This window comes from Bos indicus, chromosome 8 (assembly GCF_029378745.1).
Source record: "Bos indicus isolate NIAB-ARS_2022 breed Sahiwal x Tharparkar chromosome 8, NIAB-ARS_B.indTharparkar_mat_pri_1.0, whole genome shotgun sequence".
NCBI lineage: Eukaryota > Metazoa > Chordata > Mammalia > Artiodactyla > Bovidae > Bos > Bos indicus.
The window spans coordinates 40,701,003-40,718,196 of record NC_091767.1 but is presented as its reverse complement, the minus strand read 5'-3'; the positions used below and the strand labels follow the sequence as shown (position 1 = coordinate 40,718,196).

The 17,194-nt window shown below is 40.4% G+C and overlaps 1 long non-coding RNA gene across 2 annotated transcripts in view; it reads left to right on the top strand.

The window, feature by feature from the left end:
- The first annotated feature begins 208 nt into the window (after window positions 1-208).
- The window catches only part of LOC139184540 (uncharacterized), a 58,518-nt gene continuing 41,532 nt past the window's right edge, over window positions 209-17,194 (top strand). For both annotated transcript variants that reach the window (XR_011568040.1, XR_011568039.1), the window contains exon 1: window positions 209-643. This is a non-coding gene — a long non-coding RNA (uncharacterized lncRNA). The remainder of the gene's footprint in view (window positions 644-17,194) is intronic.

Here is a 17,194-nt window from a genome sequence, read left to right as displayed (position 1 = left end):
CAGTGCTTACTTTATTCACCAGGGGTCATCAAAGGTCTGGATTTTCTTTGTCTACTTGTTGACTCTTAAATGTACACTGTACACTTAAGAACTACTGACTTCTTTCCACTTGTGCATCAGGAAATGTGGCTTGCAATTCCTTCCCCCCACCACGCCAGGCCCACCCCTACTACTTAGCACAGAGCTGTTTCTCTTTATAGACCTCTACCAACGCACTGCAACAAGAAAGTTAGACGCATAATGAAAATGCCTTTTCTACTAAAAGCATCTATTAAAAAGGAGGAAGATGAAACATGATATCTAATTAATTATTTTGTCTTAATAACCTTTGATTCCGTTTTTTAAAGTTGGAAAATGCAAGGCTTAGAAAACTACTGTTTTCTGGATCCATGAACTGAATTGCATGCTTGGAAAGCAAGTGCATTATGACTCCCTTTCATCTGTATCTGGGTTGCTCAAGGGCCAGAGGTGGCCAACAGAAGGACAAGTTAACATTACTCTGTGAGACTTTTTCAGCCCCATTGAACAAGTAAATAGGGGAAGTTTTTGATGAAGATTTGGCCCTGGCATGAAGGACAAGGGTCCCACGGATCTTGGAAACCCTAATGGACTGGACTGAAGACCTCTTTTTGAGCAGCTCAAGGTATTTATCTCAATTTTTCTGTGATATCCTTAAATGTCTTTAGCATGAAGCTTTGGAGCCAGATGAATTCTTTCTTACTTGTACCCTCTGAATAAACCAAACTGCATCCTTTGAAAGTTCAAAAATAAACCATAATTCAGCCATAATGAGAAGTAGATTCAGTTTGCAGAATTCTTCCAGGGTTGCATAGCTCCTATTTAAAAATTGACAGTGGCTCCGTATACCCTTCCTCCTGCCCCCAGATAGTCATAAAAACAGGAAAAAAAATGAAATGCCTTGCTATTCAAGGCATTTGATCTATATTACTTTCATGCTCTCCTTTAAAATGCAAAAATCATCTAGTGGTAGAATGTAAGAGCTGGATGAGGCTACAAATTCCAATTCAATCCTCTTTACATGTTTGCAAACTGAGCCTCAGAGAAGGGAAGTACTGCTTTGAGTCATTTGGTGACCAAAATGGACCTATTCACTCTATTCCATGGCACTCTTTCCAAATAAAATGAGGGGAAGACTTATAATACAAAATATATAAGGTAACACTGTTGAAAAGGCAGTCAAGACCATGGAAATAAAGAGGAAGTCAATTCTGACCCAGAGCACAATTGATAAATCTGAGCAGCTGGGCCACAAAGCGGCACACAGGCATCCCAACCCCAAACTGCTCGTTACCTTCCTTTGCGCTTGTCAGTGATTAAATAAGAACACTATGAGACACACGAGGACCACAGTTGTGTCAACAGAATAAGATGGCTTGCTAAGACTTGTTATGAAGAGAGACTGTGAGAGTTGATACAAGAATCCTGGTTAGGCTTCAGTTCAGTTCAGTTCACTTCAGTTCAGTTCAGTCACTCAGTCATGTCCAACTCTTTATGACCCCATGATTCTCAGCACACCAGGCCTCCCTGTCCATCACCAACTCCCGGAGTTCACTCAGACTCATGTCCATCGAGTCAGTGATGCCACCCAGCCATCTCATCCTCTGTTGTCCCCTTCTCCTCCTGCCCCCAATTCCTCCCAGCATCAGGGTTTTTTCCAATGAGTCAACTCTTTGCATGAGGTGGCCAAAGTACTGGAGTTTCAGCTTTAGCATCATTCCTTCCAATGAACACCCGGGACTGATCTCCTTTAGGATGGACTGCTTGGATCTCCTTGTAATCCAAGGCACTCTCAAGAGTCCTCTGCAACACCACAGTTCAAAAGCATCAATTCTTCTGTGCTCAGCTTTCTTCACAGTCCAACTCTCACATCCATACATGACCACTGGAAAAACCATACCCTTGACTAGACGGACCTTTGTTGGCAAAGTAGTATCTCTGCTTTTCAATATGCTATCTAGGTTGGTCATAACTTTCCTTCCAAGGAGTAAGCATCTTTTAATTTCATGGCTGCAGTCACAATCTGCAGTGATTTTGGAGCCCCCCAAAATAAAGTCTGACACTGTTTCCACTGTTTCCCCATCTATTTCCCATGAAGTGATGGGAGCAGATGCTATGATCTTCGTTTTCTGAATGTTGAGCTTTAAGCCAACTTTTTTACTCTCCTCTTTCACTTTCATCAAGAGGCTTTTACTGTGTGCTTGGGCTGGTGCACTGGTACGACCCAGAGGGATGGTATGGGGAGGGAGGAGGGAGGAGGGTTCAGGATGGGGAACACATGTATACCTGTGGCGGATTCATTTTGATATTTGGCAAAACAAATACAATATTGTAAAGTTTAAAAATAAAATAAAATTAAAAAAAAAAGAGGCTTTTTAGTTCCTCTTCACTTTCTGCCACAAGGGTGGTGTCATCTGCATATCTGAGGTTATTGATATTTCTCCCCGCAATCTTGATTCCAGCTTGTGCTTCTTCCAGCCCAGCGTTTCTCATGATGTACTCTGCATATAAGTTAAATAAGCAGGGTGACAAAATACAGCCTTGACGTAGTCCTTTTCCTATTTGGAACCAGTCTGTTGTTCCATGTCCAGTTCTAACCGTTGCTTCCTAACCTGCATACAGATTTCTCAAGAGGCAGGTCAGGTGGTCTGGTATTCGCATCTCTTTCAGAATTGTCCACAGTTTATTGTGATCCACACAGTCAAAGGCTTTGGCGTAGTGAATAAAGCAGAAATAGATGTTTTTCTCGAACTCTCTTGCTTTTCCGATGACCCAGCGGATGTTGGCAATATGATCTCTGGTTCCTCTGCTTATTCTAAAACCAGCTTGAACATTTGGAAGTTCACGGTTCATGTACTGCTGAAGCCTGGCTTGGAGAATTCTGAGCATTACTTTACTAGCATTCTAACTGAAAATCCAGAAATGTTTGGAAATTGCCACTTCACACTAGTCTGGAGCAATCATTTCTTGAAGAATGTTCAACAGCATAGTACCTGGCTTTTAAGTGACTAAACCACTACTTATGACCTATTAACCTCTTGACAGAACAAGGATTTGCGATTTTTTTTAAAAAAGCAGCGAGGCTGGAGGAATGGAGGAGCCAAAGGCAAGATGAGTTGCTTTTTATTTTCTCTTCACACAAACTCTTTCTTAAAAGATAAGCTAGAAAACCCTGAAGAAGCAGCACTTGTCCGCTAACCCCACGCTGTTTTATGTGAAATTATATAACCCACTCCTGCAAAAGTACTACGTTTTCAAACATCCTCAAACTAAATATCAGGGACAGTATTTCAAAGTGACATTTTTACTGTCAATGGGGAATGAATGGCTGAAAGGTAAGATAGTGATCAAGAGAAGATTTAATCCCAGGACCAGGAGGAGGCAGACACCTATGAAAAAGATAAGAGAGCCTGTAGCTGCCCGGAGCTTCTTATTTTTAGACAACTGGGAATACTGTAAGTTGCAAAGGCTTTATGTGTGTGTGTGTGTGTGTGTGTGTGTGTTATCAAGAAAATAAGAAAATATTGGTTTAGTCCACTATTTCTTTCCTCCATTATTTCCTCTGCTGATGATTGATTTTCTTATCCTCAATTGCATCAGTTTTTGCCCAAGTCTCCCCACACCCAGAAAATTGTTAGTCAACATGTATTTTACTAAGTCCAACAGGTTATACTCACACTATGGGGAATATGATTTAAAAAACTCATGTCTTATCATTTCACTTTGGACGATTTAAACACTGGAATATATTTCAAAACTCTGCCTTCTCACAACCCAACTTATTATTTACTTGCTGGCTTCTTTTTGTTTTGGAGGTTGTTTCCATGCCTCTTATTTGATAGAGATTAAATGTGTTTAAGGGACTTTGAAGAAAGATGATAAAGACAGTTAGCTTCTGTTTTGTGAGGAGAAGACTTTGGAGGGCACTCATGGTAACCATCAACTATAAAAAGTATAATTATAGCCGATGATGACCCTCTCTTTCCTGTAAGGCACAGCATGATGAAATACGTTTTTGTGAAGAAGACTGCTGACAACTTAGAATGTATCAATGAGTAATCAGGAGGACAAGGGGGCTGGGAACAGCCTCAAAAGAAGAATAATTGAAAGAACTGTGGGTGTTTAGCCTAAAATTGAGATGTTAAGGCGGCATGTTAGCTTTCTATAATAATCAAAATATTAAGAGAAAGTTCAGCTCTGTAGAACCATAACCTTGTAGATAGAACTTGTTAATAGCCAGGTTGAAAATCAACACAACTGAACTCCTCCCATCAACTGAAGGGGTTGTCTTATTCCTTTAGTAGTTTCTTACCGAAGTCTTTTGCTAGAGGCTAGATGGCCATCTTAGAGGGCTATTGTGGAGAGGGCTCTTGAAAGGGACAAATGTAGCATTAGGTGATTGCAAAGGCCCTTCTTGCTCAAACACTGTAGACGTGATATAGAATTAGATGTGTATAATCTACAATCGGAGAAGGCGATGGCACCCCACTCCAGTACTCTTGCCTGGAAAATCCCATGGATGGAGGAGCCTGGTGGGCTGCAGTCCATGGGGTCGCGAAGAGTCAGACACGACTGAGCAACTTCACTTTCACTTTTCACTTTCACGCATTGGAGAAGGAAATGGCAACCCACTCCAGTGTTCTTGCCTGGAGAATCCCAGGGATGGGGGAGTATGGTGGGCTGCCATCTATGGGGTTGCACAGAGTCGGACATGAGTGAAGCAACTTAGCAGCAGCAGCAGCAATCTACAAGAGCAATCTGAGGGCATCTTTATGCTCACATACTCAGTTGCTCAGTCATGTCTCCTCTTTGTGACCCCAAGGACTGCAGCCTGACGGGCTCCTCTGTCCATGAAATTTTTCAGGCAAGAATACTGGAGTGGATTGCCAATTTCCACTCTAGGGGATCTCCCCAACCCAGGGATTGAAGCTGTGTCTCTTGCAGCCCCTGCACTGACAGGTGGATTATTTACCACTGCACCACCTGAGAAGCCCGAGTGCTTTTACAGGCAGAATAAACCAGATGTGAAACAACTAAAGCTGGCTGCTTTTCTTTCTGTAATTCTGCTCATCACACTTGAGCCTTTTATCCTTCCTGCCCACACACAGTGCTGACCCGCTTCCCATATCCTTTTCATCCAGAGCACTGAGCAAAAATACACTTGAAGAATAATAATAGATTTTCAGCCAATCTAGAGGATATATTGATACAGTTATGCTATATATTCCAGCAAACTGCAAGTAACAGTAGATTTAATCTCTTTGTGACTCCATGGACTATACGGTCCATGGAATTCTCCAGCCCAGAATACTGGATTGGGTAGCCTTTCCCTTCTCCAGGGGATCTTCCCAACCCAGGTCTCCTGCATTGCAGGCAGATTATTTACCGGCTGAGCCACAAGGGAAGCCCAAGAATATTGGAGTGGGCAGCCTATCCCTTCTCCAGCAGATCTTCCTGACTCAGGAATCGAACCAGGGTATCCTGCATTGCAGGTGGATTCTTTACTAAATGGGCTATCAGGGAAGCCCGTATTGATACAATTATACTATATATTCCAGCAAACTGCAAATAACAGTAGATTTATTTGGATAATTATTTGCCTATCATGTAAAGAAACTCAAGTGTGGGCATTTTGAACTGATATAGGCGCTCCATGGTTGTGACAAGGACTCAGAGGTCTAGCTTTCTATCCCATTATCTGAGTGTGTGGTTTTCACCTCATGGTCCAAGATAGCTGCTGGAGGCTCTGCCCACATCCCAGACAGCATGAAGAGGGAAGTAGAGAGAGGCACACCTCCTTTCTTTTGAGCAACTTTACTTGAACTCTCATAAAATATTTTCACCACATCTCATCAGCCAGATACAGACTCAAAGAAGGAACCAGACAAAATTATTTATCTGGACAGCACCAGGCCAGCTAACACTAAGGCTTCTGTTACTATGAGAAAAGAAAAGAATGTCAGGAAGTGGCTGACAATTTCTTGTTAAAAAAAATTTAGGTATTATAAAAAACAACATAATATTACTGTCTGGATTTCTGTTTCCTCAATATTTTAAAGTAAATCCACTTAAAGCAGATGCTACATTCTTACAGTAAGTAGTGAAGGAAACCAACTGGTTCCAAATGACTGAACTGACTCATTAGAAAAGACCCTATGCTGGGAAAGATTGAAGGTGGGAGGAGAAGGGGACGACGGAGGATGAGATGGTTGAATGGCATCACCAACTCAATGGACCTGAGTTTGAGTAAGCTCCAGGAAAGGACTACATCAAGGCTGTATATTGTTACCCTGCTTATTTAACTTATATGCACAGTACATAACACAAAATGCCAGGCTGGATGAAGCACAAGCTGGAATCAAGATTGCCAGGAGAAATATCAATAACCTCAGATACGCAGATGACACCACCCTTGTGGCAGAAAGTGAAGAAGAATTAAAGAGCCTCTTGAAAGTGAAAGAAGAGAGTGAAAAAGTTGGCTTAAAACTCAACATTCAGAAAACTAAGATCATGGCATCTGGTCCCATCACTTCATGGCAAATAGATGGGGAAATAATGGAAACAGTGACAGACTTTATTTTCTTGGCCTCCAAAATCACTGCAGATGATGACTGCAGCCATGAAATTAAAAAAGACACTTAATCCTTGGAAGGAAAGTTATGACCAAACTAGGCAGCATATTAAAAAGCAGAGACATTACTTTACCAACAAAGGTCCATCTAGTCAAAGCTATGGTTTTTCCAGTAGTCATGTATGAATGTAAGAGTTGGACTATGAAGAAGGCTGAGTGCTGAAGAATTGATGCTTTTGAACTGTGGTGTTGGAGAAGACTCTTGAGAGTCCCTTGGACTGCACAGAGATACAACTAGTCCATCCTAAAGGAAATCAGTCCTGAATATTCATTGGAAGGACTGATGCTGAAGCTGAAACTCCAATACTTTGGCCACCTGATGCGAAGAACTGACTCATTGGAAAAGACCCTATGCTGGGAAAGATTGAAGGCGGGAGGAGAAGGGGACGACGGAGGATGAGATGGTTGAATGGCATCACCAACTCGATGGACCTGAGTTTGATTAAGCTCCTGGAGTTGGTGAAGGACAGAGAAGCCTGGCGTGCTGCAGTCTATGGGGTCACAAAGAGTTGGACACGACTGAGTGACTGAACTGACTGACTGAGTGAAGGAAAAATTTCAGGTGCAATTTTACCTCCAAAAATGATAGTAAAATTCTGAAAATTATTTTATCTTATATTTAATAAGATTCAGGTTTTGTCAATTATTTTTCAGTTTTTTCCAAGAATGAAATGGTGATTATTTAATCTGATGTCAATCTGATGAGAAATAATTATCTAATATTTCTTTTTTTCCATTTGTCTTTCGCTGTTTGATTGCAGAAAGAATTTCTGTGTGAAAATATGCATCAGTTTTACCAAGAACCTCTCTTAGGCCTTTGATATTCAAATCATGCTTAGAGAATCTATCCTAGTATCAAAATTCCAGATGTTTTACTAAAGATTTTTCACTGGTCTACTTCTGCTGGACTCTCATATGTCAGGAACTTTGAGAGTGATAGAATGAATTTTTCAGCAGTACTTTAATTAGTGTCATGAAATGTTGTACCACTTGCAAGATATGCAAACTCTATTTGCAACTGGTTTTTATTACCAGATGTTCACAATTTACAATCTAGTAGAGACTCATCTACAAATATTAGGATGGATTGGTAGAAATAGACACTACTCTTCAGCAAGGAGGATTTTTGAATGTGTATTAACATGATAAGTCATTGGCAAGTGTTTTTGCATCATGAAGACTCTTGTTTCCATTGACAATCTTATAAATGCAGTTTTTTAGATAACAAAGTTTTGGATAGTGAGGACTTCCTATTTTTTGCCCTGTATGTTGTACTTCAGTTATGAAGTTAGGAAAAGAACTAGAAATTGTGTGCGTACACGAAGGGAGAGAATTAATCTACCATATATCAGGTGCTATTCTAGAAAGTATTTTGCATGCTATTTCATATAATCCTCCCAATAAGCCTATAAAATAAAGTCTTAATTTCCATTTATAAATCAGAAAATTTATAGAATCTCAATAATTTACAAGTGTAAACAGCATAGTAGTGCTCTCATTGAAGGTCTGCCTCCAAGGCCTATGCTCTTTACTCCAGAAATATGTTATGCTTCAAGTTTTTGATCAGCTTGTTTTTAAGGACTGTCATTGTAAATGGAAAGAACAAGAAGGATAGAATGTTTCTTTCTAGTTAATTTAAAACAAATCAGGCTTGAAACTTCCTTCAAGGCTGGAGGCCTTATTATCTTTATTTCTCAGTGCCTATGCACATAAACAGGGTTCTCAGGTGGCTCAGTGGTAAAGAATCTGCCTGCCAGTGCAGGAGAAACAAGAGGTATGGGTTCAATCTCTGGGTGCCGAAGATCCCTGGAGGAGGAAATGGCAACCCACTCCAGTATTTTTGCCTAGAGAGTCCCATGGACAGAGGAGTCTGGCAGGCTACAGTCCATAGGGTCGCAAAGAGTCAGACACAACTGAGCGACTGAGCATGCATGCATGCACACACATAAATTAAGAGGCATTCAGCTGCAAGAAATTGAAACCCATGGCAATTGACTTTCAGACCGGTGATTATCAAAGTGTTATCCCTGGACCAATAACATCAGCATCTCCTGGGAACTTGTTAGAAATGCAAATTCTCCACTTCTACCCCGGGTATACTGTCAGAAAGTCTGGGGGTGGGCTGAGAAATCCATGCTGTTAAGGCTCAGGGGGTATTCTGACTAAGGTTAAAGTTTGAGAACTTTGAGAACTGTTTTAGACAATAAAGAAATTACGTTCTTCACTAAGCAGAAGGTACAAAGACAGAGCATCTCTGGGTACAACAGGATCAGGGCCAGGTTCTATTTCTCTCTTTCTCTTTCATTTTCCTCAAGCTGACTCCCCTTCATGGCCTCAATACCTAGAGGCAGAAAATGAGCCATTACTTCATTTTTGAAGAAAGAAAAGAGTGGATACACCCTTTGAGAAGTCTCCACAAGAGGTTTGCCCTCATGTTTCAAAGGCCAGAATTCTGTCACCTAGCAACACCTTTAGCCAATTACTGGCAACTTGAATGGCACCAATGTAATTGGCTGAAACCAATCAAGACCCCACCCCCTGCCATATGGCCATACCAAGGAGGAAGCATACCTGAATAAAAATGAAGCAAGGAGGTGATCTATGGGAATAGATACCGTATAGTGTCAACTACGGTCAAAAACGTGGTTGATTCACACTGCCGCTAATTCTTTCTACAGAAGAACTTCAACTCGTAATCTGTACATTTGCTTCAATAATCTGACTAATTTGTTAGCCTTTTAGAATTTCAGGTCTAAAGCAGCAACCGACAGATCACTTTTATATTTTGGTGATTAAAGTCTGACATTTAGAATGTGGCATCATTTTGAGATCTGTTTTATCTATTTTAGCTAAATATTCTATATTTTTATATCAAGCTCGAGATAACTATAATTAAAAGGACAAAAAATTATGATTAAAGTATGTATTTTCCCTCTACAGTATTTGTGCTTCTTCAAATGACAGGTGTTTCTTCAGAAAGGAAATTCTACTCATTGCTATCTTTGTTATCTTTCCTATAGCAAAAAATGAATTTTAAATAATGACTTTTCAGAAGAGAGAAAATCTGAAATGATGAGCAGATTGCTTTGATCACTGCTTTGTTGAACAAAACAGACAGTTGTTTGGAGACAGGTTGCAATACAACAAACATTTAATTTTTGCTTGATTCACACATGAAACTATCAGTTGGGAAGGTTAGTAATTACCAAATCCTCAATTCAATCAGACATGAATGCCACACAGCCCTGCGCTTGTTTAGCTGTAATATGGAATTGATCTCAGCAGATGTAGTAAAATAGTTCATATCCATAACGCCTGAAAAAATTCACACAGCCTGCATTTCATTGTTGCTCTGTACTACAGCCCTCCCCAACTCTCCCATTTCTTGAGTTTTTCAATTAAGTGCTTTCCTTATTTATATTCTACATCTGATCAAACACCAAAAAATGTGGATTAGTCACATTCCTAAATAAATTGAAACATTATGTAACAAGTGTCCCAGCAGTTTGAGAAGGAACCTCAAAGTGGCATGTTGGAAAGAGCCCTGGACTGGCTTTTTCTGGCTTCTCATCCCAGCTCTACCATCCACATATATGATGATTTGGAGTGATTTAATTCACACCTCAGGCCTCAGATTTCAGCGGTAAAATTAGAAGATTGGCATTGGCTATCTCTCAGTTCTACAACCGTTAGAACTGCCTGGACTGAAGAAAGATCAAAGGAGAGGCAGCTTGCCACAGTGTAAAAAAAACCCTGAAGTTGAAATCTCAGCTCAGCTACTTATTAACTGTGTGACCTTGGGCAAATGATTTAAAATCTCTGAGAGTGTTTTCTCATAGATAGAAGAGAGATAATATCAACCTACTTCTCAGGATGTTGTGAGACTTTGAGAAAAATATTAGAAGAGACTGGCATTGTTGATGCCTATAGTTGTTACTATTATAATTTAAATGAAGAGGAAGAATCCACCTTATTTTTTTCTATCCCTCACTACTAAAATTCTTTCAGCAAAAAACCCAAATACACACCAAAAAGCAGGTGGAGCCAATATCTCCATATTCTTGCCACCCTCTCATTCATTAATACTTTACTTTCAAAAAATTGACACCTTAGGTTAATACAAGTTATATGTCAATAAAGTAGGGCAAAAACAACCAGAAAAGTATGATTGCATCAGAGTATACCTTGAAATGCTGTGTCTTCAAGGAAAACTCATGAAGGGGTCTATCTCCTTCACTCTGTGAGAGGAGGAGGAGAAGGAGATAGAGTAGTTGACAGCTGAGGGCATTTTTCTTTTCTGAGTTTTACTTGAATGGGCTCAGGGTATCTTGCAGTCATCAAGTCTCTTTACTCCCATAAACTAGCCCTATAAATTCAGAGTTGCCACAACCCTGTTTATCAAGTAAGCAAAAATGAAAGCACTAGATGAAATACAAATGAGAAAAAGCCAGAAGTCATAGCTGGATAAGGAAGTCCCATCTCTTTTGTGAGTCAGCAAATCCTAACTTCTGCCAAGGTTGACTCAGGAATCCCTAGTAAGTCTGAAAAGACTACCACATGAGAAACACAAGCCTTTGTTTGTTTTTGTTTTTTTATAAAATCTGAGCATGAAGGAAATCCTAAACCAAATATGAGAAGATATGGGTTAACACCACAATTACGATACATGTGAGTTAGTTAACCTCCATGAGACTATTTTCTTACTAGAGAAAAATGAAAATAATAGTATCTCTCTCTGTGATGATCCAATATCACTGGAAACAGCCATTTTAGAAATTTACTGTACAAAATTGGTAGAATTCAACAGTTGCAGGGGCTTTGTTTCACCACAATGATCTTGGGTGCCTGTGATATGGGGAGCATTTGACTGGTGGGGATCAGAGATGCCACATATCCTGCAATGTGCAAACAGTCTTGTACAAGCAAAAACTGTTCTGCCTTTAATCAATTTTCTAATGTCACAGACTTCAATTTGAGAAGTCAGACATTTGTGTAAGTGAAAAAGTTGTTTATAATAATCCGAGTGTAGATCCTTACTTAAATTAATACATAAACACCAAGGAGTTTTGCATGGTTGGAATATGCACCAAATTTTCCAGATGAAAATTGCCATTTAAATTGAAGAAATACAGAATTCAGTTTTGTTTAGAACCTATCTAGCAAAAGCAGCATTGAGTCACAAATATAACACATGTGTTTTAGTTTTCATTTGTAACTGTAGTGTTTATGGCAATTCACACATACATACATATATATAAACACACACACATATATACATGTATACACACACATACACATTTATGTTGTTGTTTAGTCACTAAGTCGTGTCTTACTCTTTTGCGACCCCATGGATTGTACAGCCCGCTAGGCTCCTTCCGTCCATGGGATTTCCCAGGCAAGAATAATGGAGTGGGTTGCCATTTTGTACTCCAGGGGAGCTTCCTAACCCAGGGATCAAACCCAAATCTCCTGCATTGGCAGGTGGGTCCCTTACCACTAGGCCACCATGGGAGCCTATATGCATTTATAGACATACACATATATGTACTTACAAAACATTTATTTTTCAAATGTGAAAAAAGTTTAAACAGGAAGACATTAGTTGAATATTATCTTAATTTCGAATCTGTGAATTTTATGTATGTGCAAGCATTTGACTACTCCTTGATTCTCTTAGGTGAGGTGTTCCTCAGTATTTACATATTGAGACACATATTAATTGATTATACATTACTTTTGCATCATTGCCTTTTATACTACAGTGAGGACATTTTATTGAAGTTTTTGAAATTATGCTTGTAGATAAGCTATTTTATCTATGAATTTAATTTCAAAATAGTAAAGGGCAGCAGAGAATATGTGCTTTATAAAGTAAGAGCTGGAACTGAGAAGGTTGAGGACTACATGAAAGAAATGTAAATGATTGCTGTTTGTCCTTGGTTTTGCACAAGAGACTGACTAGATTCAAATTAGCCAGGGAGAGATGGGTCTCTGCTCTTTATGATGTCAAGGCTGCTACAGTAAACATCTCCCTACTGGCTTCTTTTGTCCTTTGGTGTGTGTGTGTTACTTACGGTTTGCTAAGGTTTTCCATGGACAGATCATAGACAGTTTTCTGAAAGAAAAGTCAACTCTGGGTGTGAGAGGTAATCCTAAGGAACAATGACTGCTGGCATAACTGCACCCTTAATTTGATGTCTATATGTGTGTGGATGCCTGGGAGTTCATGAGAATGAAGGAGTGTCTTTTGTCAGCAACTCTGCTAAGTGCCAATTACGGCATTCTAATGTGGTTATATCCTGGGCTGTGTTTAACGTATTGTTCTACTTCTAACCACTAGCTGAGAAAACTTTTTCCAGAATTTAAGCATGTCCAAATGCATCTGAACATTTGAGGAGAGAAAAGAAGACATAAGCCAAAAGTCAAGAATGAGACTCATTTCCTACCCTTAGCCCATGTGCTGGACAACTCAATAGACAATAACCTGTTCACTCAATCACTCTGTGAACTGTGAATTCATACTCTATTTCCTTAATTTATATTTGAGGAAATAGAAATTAAAACGAAAGGCATATATCTAGAGCTTCATAGACACATACAACATTTGGGAACACATCACATTATCTGATTCCAGAGGTGACAGTCTTTCCAAGGTATGTCTCTTCTCTCTGTCCCAAGCATGTCCAAATGGATTCATCTACCCAAATAGTCCTTGAGTCCCAGCTGTGGGAAGGAACAGCAGTGGATATGAGCTTGGCTTTGCCCTTTGAGAAGCTCACAGAATTATCGGCTAGCTAGACAAATAAATAAGAGACTACTGGGGCCAAGGGGTCAACACAACTACAAAGGACTGTCTGTAAAGATGACCACCATCAGCTTCCTCTCTACCTGGGCGTGATGCTCCTTCCATTGAGAGGTGAACCCATCTTCCCTCTCCTTGAATCTATACTGTTCTTGTGATTTGTTTTGGCCTATAGAATGCAACTCTATACCCAATGATACCATTCTAATGGCAGAAAGTGAAGAAAAACTAAGGAGCCTTTTGATTAGGGTAAAGGAGGAGAGTGAAAGAGCTGGTTTAAGACTAAATATTAAAAAAAAAATCTAAGATCATGGCATCTGGCCCCATTACTGCATGGCAAGTAGAAGAGGAAAGCAAGAAGAAGTGACAGATTTCCTCTTCTTGGGCTCCAAAATCACTGCAGACGGTGACTGCAGGCATGAAATCAGAAGATGATTGCTTCTTGGCAGGAAAGCGATAACAAACCTAGACAATGTGTTGAAAAGCAGAGACATTACTCTGCCCACAAAGGTCTGTATAGTCAAGGCTATGATCTTCCCAGTGGTCATGTATGGTTGTGAGAACTGGACCATAAAGAAGGCAGAATGCCAAAAAATTGGTGCCTTTGAATGGGTGCTGGAGAAGATTCCTGAAAGTCCCTTGGAAAGCAAGGAGATCAAACCAGTCAATCATAAGGGAGATCCTAACCCTGTATTTTCACTGGAAGGACTGATGCTGAAGCTGAAGCTCCAGTATTTTGGTCATCTGATGTGAACATATGACTTATTGGAAAAGCCCCTGAGGGCAGAAGGAGAAAAGGGTGTCAGAGGATGAGATGGCTGGAAGGCATCACTGATGCATAAACATAAACCTGGGCAAACTCCTGGAGATGGAGAGGGACAGGGAGGCGTGGCATGCAGCAATCCATGGGGTCATAAAGAGTCAGACACAACTGGGTGACTGAACAACAACAGCAACAATAGACTGCAACAGCCGTGCTACTACGCCAAGTCTGTACCTAAGCTTTAAGAGTCCTGAAAGATTCCATGTTCATCCTGCTGGACCCCTGAGATACCCTGAAGAGTCTAACTATCCATCTGGAATGTGAGGCTTCATTGTCTTCCATGTATCCCAGCTGCTCCCGTTGAGGCATCACACATGGAAAGAAAGCTTCTGGGATCCTGGAGCCCCCATTAGGTACTGCTAATAACACACAGAGCTGAGATGACCCATGACTGCTGAGCCTTGCTTAAATTCTTCACCCACAGAGTACCAAGCAATGAAATCATTTTTGCTTTAAATTATCTACCTTGGGATGCTCTATTACAGGGAAGTAGACATCAGACTGTGGAAAATTCTGAAAGAGATGGGAATACCAGACCACCTGACCTGCCTCTTAAGAAACCTATATGCAGGTCAGGAAACAACAGTTAGAACTGGACATGGAACAACAGACTGGTTCCAAATAGGAAAAGGACTATGTCAAGGCTGTATTTTGTCACTCTGCTTATTTAACTTCTATGCAGAGTACATCATGAGAAACGCTGGGCTGGAAGAAGCACAAGCTGGAATCAAGATTGCCGGGAGAAATATCTATAACCTCAGATATGCAGATGACACCACCCTTATGGCAGAAAGTGAAGAACTAAAAAGCCTCTTGATGAAAGTGAAAGAGGAGAGTGAAAAAGTTGGCTTAAAGCTCAACATTCAGAAAACGAGGATCATGTCATCTGGTCCCATCACTTCATGGGAAATAGATGGGGAAACAGTGGAAATAGTGTCAGACTTTATTTTTGGGGGCTCCAAAATCACTGCAGATGGTGACTGCAGCCATGAAATTAAAAGATGCTTACTCCTTGGAAGGAAAATTATGACCAAACTAGATAGCATATTGAAAAGCAGAGATATTACTTTGCCAACAAAGGTCCATCTAGTCAAGGGTATGGTTTTTCCAGTGGTCATGTATGGATGTGAGAGTTGGACTGTGAAGAAAGCTAAGTGCCGAAGAATTGATGCTTTTGAACTGTGGTATTGGAGAAGACTCTTAAGAGTCCCGTGGACTGCAAGGAGATCCAAGCAGTCCATCCTATTGGAAGGACTGATGCTAAAGCTGAAACTCCAATACTTTGGCCACCTCTTGTGGAGAGTTGACTCACTGGAAAAGACCCTGATGCTGGGAGGGATTGGGGGCAGGAGGAGAAGGGGACAACAGAGGATGAGATGGCTGGATGGTATCACTGACTCCATGGACATGAGTTTGATTGAACTCCAGGAGTTGGTGATGGACAGGGAGGCCTGGCATGCTGCAATTCATGGGGTCACAGAGTCAGACACAACTGAGTGACTGAACTGAACTGAGACATCAGAGACAGAAATAGTATGGAACACCTGGAAGTGAGAGAGAGCCCAGTGGGGGACACTGAGGAGGATTCATTGAAGAAGCAAAATTTGAGCGGGACCTCACAGGCGTGAGTGGATCCTCAGGAACATTTTTTTTAGCCTCGCATGTGTCCTACCTTAGAAGCAAAACACAACAAAACAGCACTTATCAAAATATAAGACAAAAGCTCAAAGAACCAGAAGTTTTGCCTTTGAAACAAGAAAGAATGCCTCCCTTCTGCTGCCATCTGAAAGAGACCACTGAGGAGTAAACAACATTATTCCAGACATGAGTTCAAAGAGGCTCTCCAGTTCAGGGTTCCTTTTCAAGCTTTCCTCCAAACTGAGGTCTGTCCCCTATTTCTCTTCAAAGATTCCCCCTCAACCTCACCAAGTTGCTTTATTTGCAGCCATAAAAACATGCTAAGAAGATTTTTCCCTTATTTAGTTTCTTCATTTTTATGACTTCCAAGGGAAGCAGTTTCCAGTGCCTTTTTCCTAGTAGGTACTCTTGAAATGGGTGTTGAATTACATAGTACTGAATATGCAATTAATTTGTCATAAAGAAAAAAAAAATTTGCCAAGGAAGCAATAAAAGTCAGTGACTTTTGCTAAATTTCTTCTCACCATTTCTAATGAGTCAACATGTGTTGAGAAGAAGAAATTAGTCAGAGAACATATGCTATTATACAGCTTCACTTTTGCGAGAGTGAGTCAGAGATTCCCTTGTTGTGGTGTTCTGGGCACCTGGTTGGGATGAGTAGGGTTAGGGGTGAAGAGAAGCTCTTTCTTGAAAGACTTAAAAGGAAATCCTAGCAGAGAAGTGTTTAAACAGTCTCCAATTAAGCAAAAGCAAACCATAGTCAGACTTTGATTCTACAACTATGGAAAAATATGACATTGTTCTCTCCCATCCCATAAATCATCCCAGCTTCTAATTGGTCTCAACAAATCCACTGACCCCCTACAAAAGATTAAACAGGAGCAAGATACGCATTCATGGTGATGATTTCATAGCAGACCTGACCAGATAAACAAGTGTTTGATCCAGTGTATTCTACATGTGCTTTGTTTGAGACATTACTATGTGCTGAGCACTAAGCTGGGGTGAGGGAGTCCAAGATAAGTAAGCATAGCAAGCCTTAGCAGGCACCACTTCAGTGAAAGAGATAAACAACCAGGACTTTACAGGTGTGGGAATGATGGGGGCAAATGCGCGTGAATCTGTGGGAAGAGTTTGAAATGGAATTCGTCTGCTTCTACTACTTCCAATTTGAAATGAAAGTTTTGGTTTTTTTTTTTTGAGATGGATTTAAACCCTACCCTGAGAGTAGAGATGGCTTCTTTGGTGGCTCAAATGATAAAGAATCTGCTTGCAATGCAGG